The following is a 13,363-nucleotide window of genomic DNA, read 5'->3' as shown; positions in this document are numbered from 1 at the left end:
TGTTGTATCTCGGCGCGTAATTTTTATTTATGTTTATTTATTACCAATAAATTAGTAAATGAATATATAAATGAATTGTTATGATTTATCTCGATTTTTATAGATATAAATTGGTATTAGAGGATGTAATAATTGAAAAACCATCTCCAATTCGCAAGGATATATTAAAATTAACTAAAGAACTCGCGTATTTCGACGAGATTTTGAAAAAACTTGCTAAAAAAAGCTTGTAACAAACTGTTGGACAAAAATTGAAAAAAGTTTTACATAACAATATGCAGGATGTGAAAAACATAATGTTGCAGAAATTATGTAGAACAATCATTTATTATTAATAAATTATTCATAACAAATATATCAATTTTTTATCTACATACATTGATATACTTAACTCAGTTTACTATCTTGTGTCAATGATTAATTTGCCTCTTAAACGACTGCTTTAATTTGTCATATGCCTGTCATATGCAAATCTTGGAAAGCATACACCTGCTGAACAACAGGCATGATCTGCAAATGACAGAATATAAGATATAAAATTTTTAATAGAATAAACGCGTCAGAAATTCTCAGAACACACCACTCCGTTTTCCATGAGCTTCTGAAGAACATTAATCCCTGTCTGGAAGGCATAAAAAATCCCCATTTAACACAGCTTTTGTTTCCACATTTGGAATATTAAATTTTAGAAGATTCCCAAGGTTCCTCGCCATACTCATAATCAACCCATGATGATCGACATTTTTTAAAAGAGACGAGTTTAATGCTATATAAGTATCGTGCAGATATCCCTTCTTTCTCACATGCTCTGGTCCCTGATTTGCACAATCTAAGATCATGTTATATCTGCATGGAAATAAGACAGTTGTATATATATTGCATTTATTTCAGTACAATGTATTTTAGTTTACAAAGTTACTTACGGTCTTTCTGAAATAATTTCTGCGTCTGCACTATCTTGCTTGTAATCAATGACAACATCAGCACCTAAATTCTGCAGCATCTCAACAGCGTCACTACTGCAAGTGCTAATTACCTTAAAAAATTTAATACTAATTATTTGTATGCTTCATGTGTCACAGATCTTAATGTAATATATGCAATAAAATATTTACATGCATGTCCCAAGATTTCAACAACTGTATAGCCAAGGTACCGACACCTCCTGAGCCTCATACTCCCCATAACTAAAACGCGTTTATTCAGTCTTCTAACTATTGCTGTTTTATAACATAGCTGTCTGTTATCCATAGTGCGGACCATGTGGTCAGTCCAGCATACAGAATACTTGCAGCCTCGATATAAGACAATTTGCAGAGATGTTGAGGATTAACTTGTGAGAAAAACAAGTATTGCTTAATATGATTGCATGTTATTTGGCTTGCTAAATATTTAAATATACATAAATAAAACGTGTCTTACTAAGTTACTGTCAACGACAATGTAATTTGCGTGACAACCTTGCTGTTTGATCGAAATCACTCCCCAAACTTTCTCGCCAAGCTTCTGTTCCCTACAGCTAATCCTTTTGATACAACTACTCCTGCAAAGTCTCTACCTAATGTCAATGGCAAATCCATTTCTTCGAATGTTTCAAAAGCCAAACTCTTAGTTTTCTGTATGGTATTTAAAAGAGTGTTACCATAATCATCTGTAACAAAATATATACTTTTTAATCATAATTATTAAACTACACAGAATTATATGAGTCTTTTACTATAAAGTAGCAATTAAAAATTAATAAAAAATCTTATTAAAATACTATATTGTAGCACATAGAGTACCATCGCGACGTCAATAGGATTCACACTAGTGGCTTCAATTTTCACCAGGACATTAGCAGGATTCATGATCACTAGCATTCTGACGTTGGAGAGCTTTAAGTCCTCCAAACCGATGTGAATGTATCTGTCAAGCTTGCATCCTGTTATCTAGGTTTTCGTTTAAATCGGTCGACAACTTTGATAGGGAACGAAAATGCATCGTTCGAAAAGTGCATCTCAATCTCAGAATCACCTTTTGTAGCATCTCTCTTGCGAATATGACGCTGAACTAATTTTCTTTTGCGAGTCTCTACCGAGTGAATATTTATATGCCTTTAAGATGCTCTTCAGATTTTTTTGTTAGAGAAAAGGACATGCTTGCTTTATTACGACTAGATATCCTTAAAATTGCTTAAAATGTTAGAGAAATTGGAGGTTATAGAAATACGTAAACACAGCTCTTTTTTTTCTAGGTTAGAATTCGTGCTCACTTTTGAACTCTTGACTGCGATGCAAATTCTTGTGCATTTTCAGAATTGCATAGATGATAAAAATATAGAATTGTATAGATTAGAAAAAATCATTATGACGATGGAAGGGAAAATTGCGTGGCATTGTTTATATCATCAGAGAAAATCCTAAGACCGACACGGTCTCTCGGCTCTTTGAGAGACCGGCAGCATTAACATCTATTTCTGAAATTAATAATACTACGTAGCATAAAACGTCAATGGTTCGAGTCTGTGTTAAGAGCTGGTGCTTTTCATGCACGTGAAATTGAATGTGCAAGAAACGGTTTCTCACTATCATATAATTTCATTTACGATTACAGAGCGAACAACGAGGCCACTCAATTAATCAGCAAGCGAAATCAGTATCAATGTTGCATTAAAAAGCGCTATGTTAGCTTGAAAAAACTGATTGTAAATTCATTGTCTTCGTGACAAAATAAATTGGGAAACGGAAGATTTGACAAAAATTGAAAGGCTCGTTGACCATTTCAGCAACTCAAGGGCTTATGGGCAGTCATAATAAATTTAAAAAAATCAAAAATTTTTTTTAAAGTTTAATTTATAAAAGTATAACATATTAGAAATATTCTTTGAAAGTTTCAAGTCGATCCGATTAATATTCACGAAAATATAACCTTTATATGATATGAAAAGCTTGTCCATGAACAGGATTTTATTTTCAATGATTACATTTCATTTTCACGAGTAAAAAATAGCCGATTTTTTAAGCAAAAATCGTATAACTTTGACTTTAAATTGTCGTTATTTCGTGTTTAATTCCATGTTCGTTTAAATCCTTTGTTCAACGACAACAGAAAGTAATTAAGGTACTGACAAAATCCGTTTGGTTTTTTGATTTCATATATCAATGAAAAAATTAATACGTATTTTACAGATGTTACTCTTTTATACGTAAAAGTTTTTAAATAAATAAGTTCATTCAGGTAAAAAAAAATTTACAAAAATTCCTTTTTTTCGCTCTACTAACTGCTCATAAGTCCTTATATATATTTACATATATGTATATATTAACTGCGAAACGTTGCTGAAATACGTATTGTTTTCGAGATCAGAGCACAAATAATTGGGCATTAATAACGCATTTTATGGGCTATCTGATTCTGTGTATTTGCATATTGTTTTAACTTGGAGTATTCATCGTTTGCCTGAAAGTAAAGTTTTTTTTTCGATGTCATACGATTAAGATATCTCGAGCCTTTTTATGTTTCGACAATATCGCAGCTAAAATTTTCTCGGAAACCGCGTCGAAATCTTATATCGTTTACAACTCGTCTTCAATGAGTGTTTTCGAGTGTCGACGCTTGTCCGAATTGTTTTCCGTAAAGAGAAGTTTTTGCCTTGGTAATGGCACTGGAACGCGTCGCGAGGCACTTTTTTATTTTCCTGGAAATGCTGATATTCGAACTGACCAATCAGCTACTTACCTCTCCTCAACTTTCCCCCCTCCACTGTAGCGAATGACTCATCAGTCTCATCGCGAGTACGTGGGAGTGAGGTCGCGTTACGTTTACGCTCCGCGATCGCGGGTTTTTTTGTCCGTTGAAAGTGAATATCGCGGACAACCGGTGGTCGCCTTAGTAATTTATTAATTAGTAGTGTTTGTTAGTCCGCGCAAAGTATGAAAAACAGAGCAACGTCGCGTGAAATGCGTAGAAAATATTCCGTAGTGCGATGTGCGTCGCGCGCCACACGTCGTGTCTTGGCTCGCAGTGTCCGTTGGTTATTCAAAAGTGGTTTCTTGCCCTCTTGGTATCGTTGATATGTTAATTAAGATTTCAAAAACGGGGCTTTCGAGGTTTGCTCGCGTTTACGTCGCGGTTACGGTCAGTCTCTTTTTCTCGAAAAGTGCGTCCATACTAAGGTGACCTTCGCGAGCCGTTTGCCCTTCCTATTACTTCCGAGATTTCGCTAGATACCTCAGTCCCGTTGGAACAATGTCTGAAATCATATTACTTATTTCGTGATCGTTGCATTAATCTGTTCATCTATTGAATATCGCGAATACAACGGCGATTAACTTGGTGTGTTTCTCAGTCCGCGCGAGGTATGGAAAAAAAGCGACGTTGTATGTGAAGTACGCGGAAAATGTTCATTAGTATGAAGTGAATCGTATGCGGTCCGCACGTCTCGTTTCAGTTTTTGTCCGTTGCTCGTCCGAAGATGGTTCGTTCGTCCGTTCTTTTTCGTTCCGTCGATATATCAATCGAGATCTCAAAAGCGATGCTGGAGCCGGACTTGTGTTTTATCGCTAGTTTTAATTCTCTCGAGAAATACATTTGCATCGAGCGTGTCGTTCGACCCCTTCGCGTTGCTCTCAAACTTTCGACGTGTGCACCTCAGTCCCGTGCAGTCTGCGAAAACGGAATATTTATCGCAGTACCGAGTGATTTCGTGCCTTTTTCGCCTTCATTTTACAAGTGGAATATCGGGAGTGAATCGAATTGAACGTCGAACGACCGCGCGTTTTTCGGTGTGCGTGATCGTCTTGGCGACGACGAAGGAGACAAATCCGGAAGCAGAGAGCCACGGAAGGAGATAAATCCGGAAGCAGAGAGCGACATTATCGGCTGGTGAAGTGAGTTTATTCTGCTTGTTTATTTATTGTTGATTTTTGAGTATATGGGACTCTTGAGCTAATAGTTGCTTCGCAATTATAGAATATATACTAAAAATGTGACTTTTTATTTATTAATTTATTTTTTAAAGTCTCTGTATTTATAAAATGTAGATATCAAGCTACATAGTTCATAAATCCCAAATACTCTCTTTTTTTCTAAATTTATTAATAATATTGTTTAAATTAATACTTCAAATTGATTTTTTAATAATTCTACTACTACACTTTCACGTATGTCGATAACCCCATCGATAACAATGAAATCACATGGTCATTAACCGATCGTGCAGATAAAAATCTTTTTTACATTAAAAAATTTTTTAATGTAAAAAAGGCATTACTAGATTTCCAAATAAAAATAAATAAACAGTAACATTTAGCTTAATTTTATTATTATGAATTATTGTTGTTTCCTCGTTCGGTAAAGTAGCACCAAGTTCTTTTTACAAATTTTTTATTTTAATTAATTTTTTTATTTTGTACTATTACTTCTTTAATTCTTTGTGATTAAATTTTGTGTTCCATTAAAATGTATTTGAATTGAAATAGAAAGAATCTTATAAGAGAATGAAAATTGAAAAATACATACCTATTATTTGAATTGCGTTAGAACACACAATTTAATGTCATTATTTTTTAAGATTTTTTTTAAAGTTATTGGATTTTTACAATAGTTTTAATTTTTTTTATTGAGAATCTCTGTCACATATCATACTTAGCATCTTAAAAGGTCAATAAACATGCGATTTCATTATTACTGATGCGATAATGTACAATTATCAATATATATGCATGGAAATATAATAGAATTAATATAAAATTAATTTATATAATATAAACAATTTTATTGTAACACATTTTATAAAATATTTACATAATAAAATTAATTAAAAAAATATTTATTACAAAATGCATTAATATATAATTTTCGTGATATTTATTAATGAAATACATTCACAATTACGAGTCATATAGAAAAATATATAATTTTTGTGATATTTATTAATGAAATACATTCATATTAAGAATCATATATAAAAATAGATATCAGTATCGTGCTAAAATTATTGTCGTAAAAATGTATATTTTTGTAATAAATAATATTGTCGCTTGGTTTATAATATTGGTATTGTATTATACTATATTGTGTATTTAACATTATAAAATATGTAGCAATCTCTCGGGGTTTAAAGTCGAATTGTAGGTCTAATATTAAATTAGAGAGAGATTAGCTGTAGTAAATAAAACTTTCAGAGAAATAATCTATCAATTAAAATATATTAGCGATTCATTCGCAATTTATTCGCTTTAACAAATTAATTAACTAGTCAATTGTTTGCGTGCTTCGCGAATAAACGTGCTGAACGTTTCATCGTTGTCGATTAATAATTTCACCGGAAATCGAACAATTTCCGTCGCGAAATCAGCATCACTTCGCGGTGTAATAATTCGCCTTCACAAAGGGCATTCTCGTCACGGTACCCTTGTAGGTTTTCCCTCGAATCTAGACCAAGACTCCGCCACCGAATTGCGCCAAATCTGGCGGTATATAACCCATGGCGATCGGCCGGTCCAAAGTCGGACTTGGTCCACTGGAAGTGACGCTGCCCACACGCTCATCTTCCGGCGTCAGTATAGGCGCGCCTTCCCTGGCAGGTAGTCCCAGTAAAAGCCCGACGCGTTTCTTTGTCAGCCCCGTCTTGATCTGTGAAAGTATTCGCTGCACACCTGGAAAGTTTGCTTCGGTCCTTCGTCGTTTCGCTGTAACCAAAAGGAAGATAAATACATATATTTTTTTACAACTGCAATACATATCCACGTTACAAAATTATAGAAAATTAAATTAAATTAAATGCGAATGATGGAGTTACAGTATTATTACTATTTAGAAGCGGTTAAAATAGTAATTATTGTACTCGCGTGGGAGAATTTATTAGTGATCTTTGCGAGATCATACCGACTAGCCATGTGAGGGCAGCTTCGACTGGTGTGGTGTTCTCGTTGATGTCGTGACCGTATAAACAAAGTTCAGCCTTCAGTCTGCAAAAGTTAGCAGAAAATATCAATATTTCTCATCATTATTCCTCTATTGTTTGCTGTTTATTATCTTTACATATTATTCACATATTATCTTTGAAAAATGTATGTTTGCCTGTCTACCAATCTACCTTAGGCTATCTCTGGCTCCTAAACCAGCTAGTTTCACGTCAGGAATCTGTAGGATCTTTTCGACTAGATTGATTGCGTCATTTGCAGGTTTTGAAATCTCAAAACCGTCCTCTCCGGTGTATCCCCATCACGAAATTTTAACAGGGTTTCCCGACACCTTGGTTTTCACACTGTTCATAAACTTCAGGGTCTGAAGATCGATCTTTACCAAAGATTGAAGGACCATCGCCACCATAAATTCTTGAAGAGCTATTAGACGAGCTATCAAGGGGATCCAAAAAGTTAATATTCACATTTTTGTCAATCCTCTTAAAATCTTCCTGAAAGTAGAGAAATATTTGTCACATTTTGATCGAGGAAATTCTAAAGTGTGGAGCATGCGAATTTTTACCTCCAAGAATTTTGACGCTCCAAGAGAAGCCGACTATCCTCGTCCCGCCTTCCCGCGTTAGACACTATGAAGTATTTGTCTTCATCATCTTTAGTAATGATGAGGTGGTCTAAAATTCCACCCTTGTCGTTGGTGAAAACTGTCAAGGTCGCGACGCCTTTATTTAAATTCTTGAGATCACACGTGGTCAGCGATTCCAAGTACTCCCCGGCGTCTCTGGCGAAAACGCGCGTTTGCAGCATGTGGCCGACGTCGAACAGCAATGCGAACGATGTGAATGCAGATAAGACGATCGCCTCTTGATACTGTACCGGCAGCAGCCATCCGGCAAAATTGACGATCTTGCCTGCATATTTATAGAATCGAATATACTTTAATATTGATAACGCATCTGAGAATTTGTAACTTGTCTTGTTTTTCTACGTGAAGATCATAAAGACAGGTTTTGCGGGCGCCAGCGGCGGACGTGAACGTTGACAGGTAGACTCGACGCGACTCGGCGTTGCTAGGCGACCGACTTGCCGAACGCGCAAGCGCCAGCCGAACGTAGCCGAGGGCGCGACGACTCGCCTCGAGTGTGAGGCTGTGAGGCGTCCGTGTGTGAGTGAGCTCGGATCGCGGCGTACCAGTCGTACCACGCAGTGCAAGGGACGCCCGACAGATATCGCTATTTCAACGTTTCTGTGTCTCTTGGTTCTCGTTCTGTAACGGTAGATAGAGCTACGTAGCATTAAATCGAGACTCGTATCTCTCCATGTAGTATTAATTAATTATTAATATAAGTGTAATATAAGTGTACGATTGGTTAATTTGGTTATGGCTGATTTGAGGCAACATGATTGGTCGACATCTTACGACGATTACGGAAATGTACGTGCAATGGTCTTTACCTTTTGTTTACTTGTTATTGTTAATTTATCAGACGTCTTTACCTATTTAACGTGACTTTCCTTACGTACAAGAATTATCTAAACAGCTCGATGTCTGCATTCGATTATTACCGTAAGTAATCGCCTTGTTCCAATATTAATCGAGCACGTGAGCGAGGATTTGCTAGATTGTCCATCGATAATTAACTTAAGTATTTCGGTCAGTATTGAGTGAGTTCGATCGGAAAAGCATCGCGTACTGACGATTGTTACAAAGTGACGGTAATGTCGGATAATTTCTTTATTTGCGGAAAAATGTGCGACAATCACTTAAATATCCGATTGATAATAATTTCGAAGCGGCATCAATTATCTCTTGAACATGAGTCCAATTCAAAGTGTGCGACACATACAGTTTTGATACAAAAATAAGTCAGGAATCTATTAAGGCTTTTGTAAGTTCATGAGTTGAAATTGAATTATTTTCTGAAGTATTTGATTCAAGACCATCAGCACCTAAAATCTGAATAGTATTTGGTTGTTCTGCTTTAATAACACGACAAGTATCAAAAGATTGAATCTGCTTTAGCGAACAATTCTTATTAAGAAAAAGAAAGCAACATTTGAATAAATGTATTTTAAATATATGTAAAGAAAGACACAAGTGATACTTGACTTCATCAATTATCAAGTAACAAGTTTTGTATTCTTTTACTGTAGGCCCAACAAGAACAAAATGTTGAACTCTACTTTTGAGCTTGGAAGCTACAGCATTCCTTCGTTGAATCACTGGGTTTGTATCTCCTGCTACTTAAAAAGGTAAGACAATTATAATTTATGTCCCAATTCATAGATATTTTCACTTTATCAGCTAATTTTCCTTCTATATTTTTTTTATTTGGACTATTTGCAAAAGGCTTATATGCATATATAGTCTATAATATATTTTTTAAAATAAACATAATTTTATTACTCGTATTAATGTTAATTATTAAATTTTAAAATTAAAAAAATTTTACCTTAGTAGTCTCAGTTGGAAATAATTCGCATATTTTATTAAATACAATTTGAAACTTTTCAAAAATAGAGCTACAAAAAGAAATGAGAAATATTTTATAACATTATAAAAATATATGTAAAATATATTTGCAATATAAAATATGTATATGTTATGTGTGTGTCATTATATATATAGTAAACTTACTTGATATTTATTTTTATCATATAGGTTGCTAATATACAGATGGTCAACTACGCGCCACTTTGTTCAGTCTTGAAATACAGTTATTAGCTAGATATCCCTAGATATCCGTACTCAGAAGCATCTATAAGATTTCATCTTTTTCCTAAATTATTGGAAATAATTATTACGAAAACTAATGCCTTAATTAGGACTGGCCATCCTAATTGTGGTATTATTTTTCGCAAAAGCTGTAAATAAATTATTGGGGAAATAATATATACCTTAGCCTAGGGCTGATCATTCTGGCTGAGGAATTATTTCTTGCAATAAATTATTCGCAGTAATTTGGGAAAGGGAGGAACTTTACAGATGCATTACAGTATCAAACTAGTTCAGTACATTATAGTATCTAGCTTTAAATTAATATGTTTATTTACATTGTCAAGATTACTAGAAATTATATCAAGGGATTTGTTTAGATCAATATCTTTGTTAATTTTTTCGTCAATTTTTTTGTCAATTTCTTTGTCAGTTTCAATATTATTTTTTAAATTATTTGAATATACAATTTGTCTAAGAACCTACTCGGGAAGTGTCTTATGTGTCATATCACATAAGCAATATTATTACTGAGTAATATCACAGTTATTGCACATTTGTTTGTAACACATATAACACATACATTTGTTTTTAATATATTGCTAAAACTAATACAAGTGTCAAAAACTTATTCGATATTATGCATAGTCATTGTTTTACTTTTGTAATGTTTAACTTTTTTAATGCATTCTTTTTGAATTTACGTTTAATACAAGGTTATAAATTTTTTTATAATATAATTTTTTAAATCATGTCACGGTGGCACAAAGAAAATAATGTCTTGACACTTTAAAACAAAGAATTTTCTTTTATTTTTACTACTACTTCAATAAATGCGCAAAATATTTTTTTTATTTTAATAAAAAAGTTATTAGTAGAATTATTAACAAAGAATAGTGTATTGCTTGTATAATAACTCAGAGATATTAGAACATTATAATTAGTTGAATTATATATAGTCCTATAATTGTCTAAAGATGATATGCATTGTTTATATGTTTTTATAGTTTTTTTCATTTTAGAGATTATATAATCGCTTATGTGATGTACGATATTTAAATCTATATTAGTTCATTGAGAAACATCTCTTTGTTCATTTTTATTTTTATCTTTAATATTGCATAAACTTTTTCTTTTTTTTCTGATTTCTTGAATTTTATCTAAAAAATTGGGTAAAAAATCGCGATTATTATACGAATAATTGCTAGAAGAAACTTCTGTCATATAATAGGAAATAGGGGCTAGTCCTAAATTAGTTTTGAATTGTAGAGCATTCAACGTTTAATTTTTTAAACGTAAAACAAAATAAATTCTCATTACAATCTTGAGTAAAGCAACTTGTTAAAACAAAACAGTAATTTCTTTCTTCAATTAAATAAGTGATTATTTCAATTATTGACATAGTAGATAAAATAATACTCTTCTGAAATGGCTTCCAAACATTTATTGCTAAAATTTAAACTTCTGTTATAAACTCAATAAACTCGTAAAGAAAATCGATTGAAACATATCTCGAAGTTACAATTTGAAACGATCGAGATATATACTCAATTAACTATGCTGTTGTTTTATATTTTGGTTTGGAATATTCTTTACATTATAATTGTCTTATTATTCAACAATTATAATTGTCTTATGGTTCAACATACCTTCTTTAAAGTTTTTTATTTCATGACAAACGTCGTGAAAAAAGTACAAATATTTATCGCCCAGTATGGAACAGTTTTGTCGCCCAACTTTAGTTATCCATACAGCTTTTTTATCTAGGTTTGAAGAAAAGTAAATTATTTTTACTTCTATTTTTGCAATTGTTTGCTGCGCAATCTGTCATCTAATTGTAAGTACAAAATAATATATAATTAATAACACGAAGTAATGTAGATAAGTCTGTATGAAAAAAACAGTTTGTTATTTAATAATTTTGTACAATATAAAATATTAATATTTATTTTTTTAAATTACCAAAATAATAAATGAATTACTACGTAATAAAGATGCGTAATTCGTCGTAGCAAATGATGTCATGGAACACAAAGTATTCCGTTTCACACAAACGCGACGGTCAGAGAGGTGAAGTGCATTTACGGATGTCAGAAATACTTTTTTTTTGTCAAGTTTCGTGACATTTCGAAGAGCTCTTTCTATTTCGTTCTGAAAAGAGTTAACAACCGTGGACATGTAACGCGCGTTGTGCGGCAGAAAATGCGCGCGGATACTTTCTCACGACGACGATTCACGCGACTCGCAGAGCAAACAAACGGGCGACGACGATCGTCGTCGCGGAGCGACGGTGTAGAATAGTAGCACCGTGGAAGACGGTCGGGTCCTCAGAGAGCGAGGAGACCGCGCACGGCAGAGAAAGAAAGGTGGACAGTGGCGGTGCCAGAGGGATTTGTCGAGCTCGCGCATTGTGGAGGGGTACCGAAAATTGGGTGCTGGTGGGGGTGATGGGGACCAGCCGCATAATGACAGGGTGCCTCGCGCCAAGGCCCCGCTAACGAACCGGCCCACGGAACCCAAAGGGTCCAGGCTAGGACACGACACTGTATTATTTTACCATTTCGGGGGTCGGGGGCATCATCAGAAATCATCGCCGAATCCATATAATCAGTAGACGGTTACGTGCAGCCATGATTTTAAGTGCTGTACAGCGGGAGAGAAAGACAGAGGGGGGGGGGGGGGGAGGGAAGGAACGTAGGGGGCTTAATAAGGCGAACGATCGTAGGTGCCTCAACGATCTCGTTGTCCTCTCGAGCGATTTTCGCGGATTTTGCTCTGTCGACGCGGATATCCCCGATACGAATTCGGGATTCATCGTGACCGCTAATGACACAGACCTGATAAAAAGCAAGAGTACCTCTTTTCTCCGCGTGCCGTGATCTTTTTCTGTCTTCATCCACTGCGGCGTCACTTTGGTACCACGAAAAGTGGTCCTTTTAAAGCGTCCCAATGAGATTGCAAATACGACTGTAGGAAAGAACGAGATAAAGGGAAGGTTATCGAAGATTTTATGTCTCGCTTCGGCTTCCGTTTTCTCGCCTTCAAATAGCATTTTTTACGAAATTTGAGCGAATAGTTACGACCAGCGGATATTCGAAACTCGTAACTCGATCGCGCCATTGCCTACGCTCTCGAAGCAACACACACGTATTTTCCTCTCTCTTTCTCATCCCCGCGACTTTATATATATAATTCGATTTCTTGAGCACCGAGGGGACGAATCTAATCCCATACGATCGAATTGCGAAGAATAAGTAGTCTTAAAGTGATCGTTTGCGGCAAGGCCGGTGGTTCTCCGTGTGGAGTCTCACTCGGTCGCAGAATCGAAATTAAAAATGGCTAACGATATTTCTTAAATAGCCATTTACCGGTGCATCTATCTTACTTTCGAAAATAATGACACGACGGCTCGTTTTTGATCTCTCGCAATACTTATTCCGTGGCATAGTAGCGCTTTCTTGGGCGGCCGACGCCGGCTGATTGGCTGCGCCGGAAGTGAATCGACACAAACCGCGGGGTTCCCATTCGCAATACGCTTGTAAAGACGCGCGGGGCCAGTATCCTTGGGGTGCCACCGTCCTTGGGGCGCCTCTTTGCGGGTGTAGGTGGTCCCCGCGAACGGCAATCATTTCGCTTAATGACGAGACCTCGGTCCTTTCCTTTCTTCGGCCTCAGATTATCGCGCCGTGATTCTTCCCCTGTATCCACGCGGGACCACTTGGGCTCTCCGTTCTCCTCT

General features: G+C 35.3%; 1 protein-coding gene and 2 pseudogenes across 1 annotated transcript in view; 1 reads left to right on the top strand and 2 right to left on the bottom strand.

The window, feature by feature from the left end:
• Positions 1-310: 310 nt before the first annotated feature.
• LOC118647182 lies at positions 311-1,862 on the bottom strand (annotated as a pseudogene).
• A 4,033-nt stretch (positions 1,863-5,895) lies between these two features.
• LOC105829969 lies at positions 5,896-13,253 on the bottom strand (annotated as a pseudogene).
• Positions 7,887-13,363, top strand: part of LOC105836051 (protein dachsous) — a 315,828-nt gene continuing 310,351 nt past the window's right edge. Inside the window, exons 1-2 of the mRNA XM_036291030.1 lie at positions 7,887-8,475; positions 9,063-9,161. The gene's annotated coding sequence lies outside the window, so the exon portion shown is untranslated. The remainder of the gene's footprint in view (positions 8,476-9,062; positions 9,162-13,363) is intronic.

The sequence above is a fragment of the Monomorium pharaonis genome, chromosome 8 (assembly GCF_013373865.1).
Source record: "Monomorium pharaonis isolate MP-MQ-018 chromosome 8, ASM1337386v2, whole genome shotgun sequence".
NCBI classification, from domain to species: Eukaryota; Metazoa; Arthropoda; class Insecta; order Hymenoptera; family Formicidae; genus Monomorium; species Monomorium pharaonis.
Note: the sequence above shows the minus strand (reverse complement) of the source record. Positions and strands in the feature narration are given on the sequence as shown.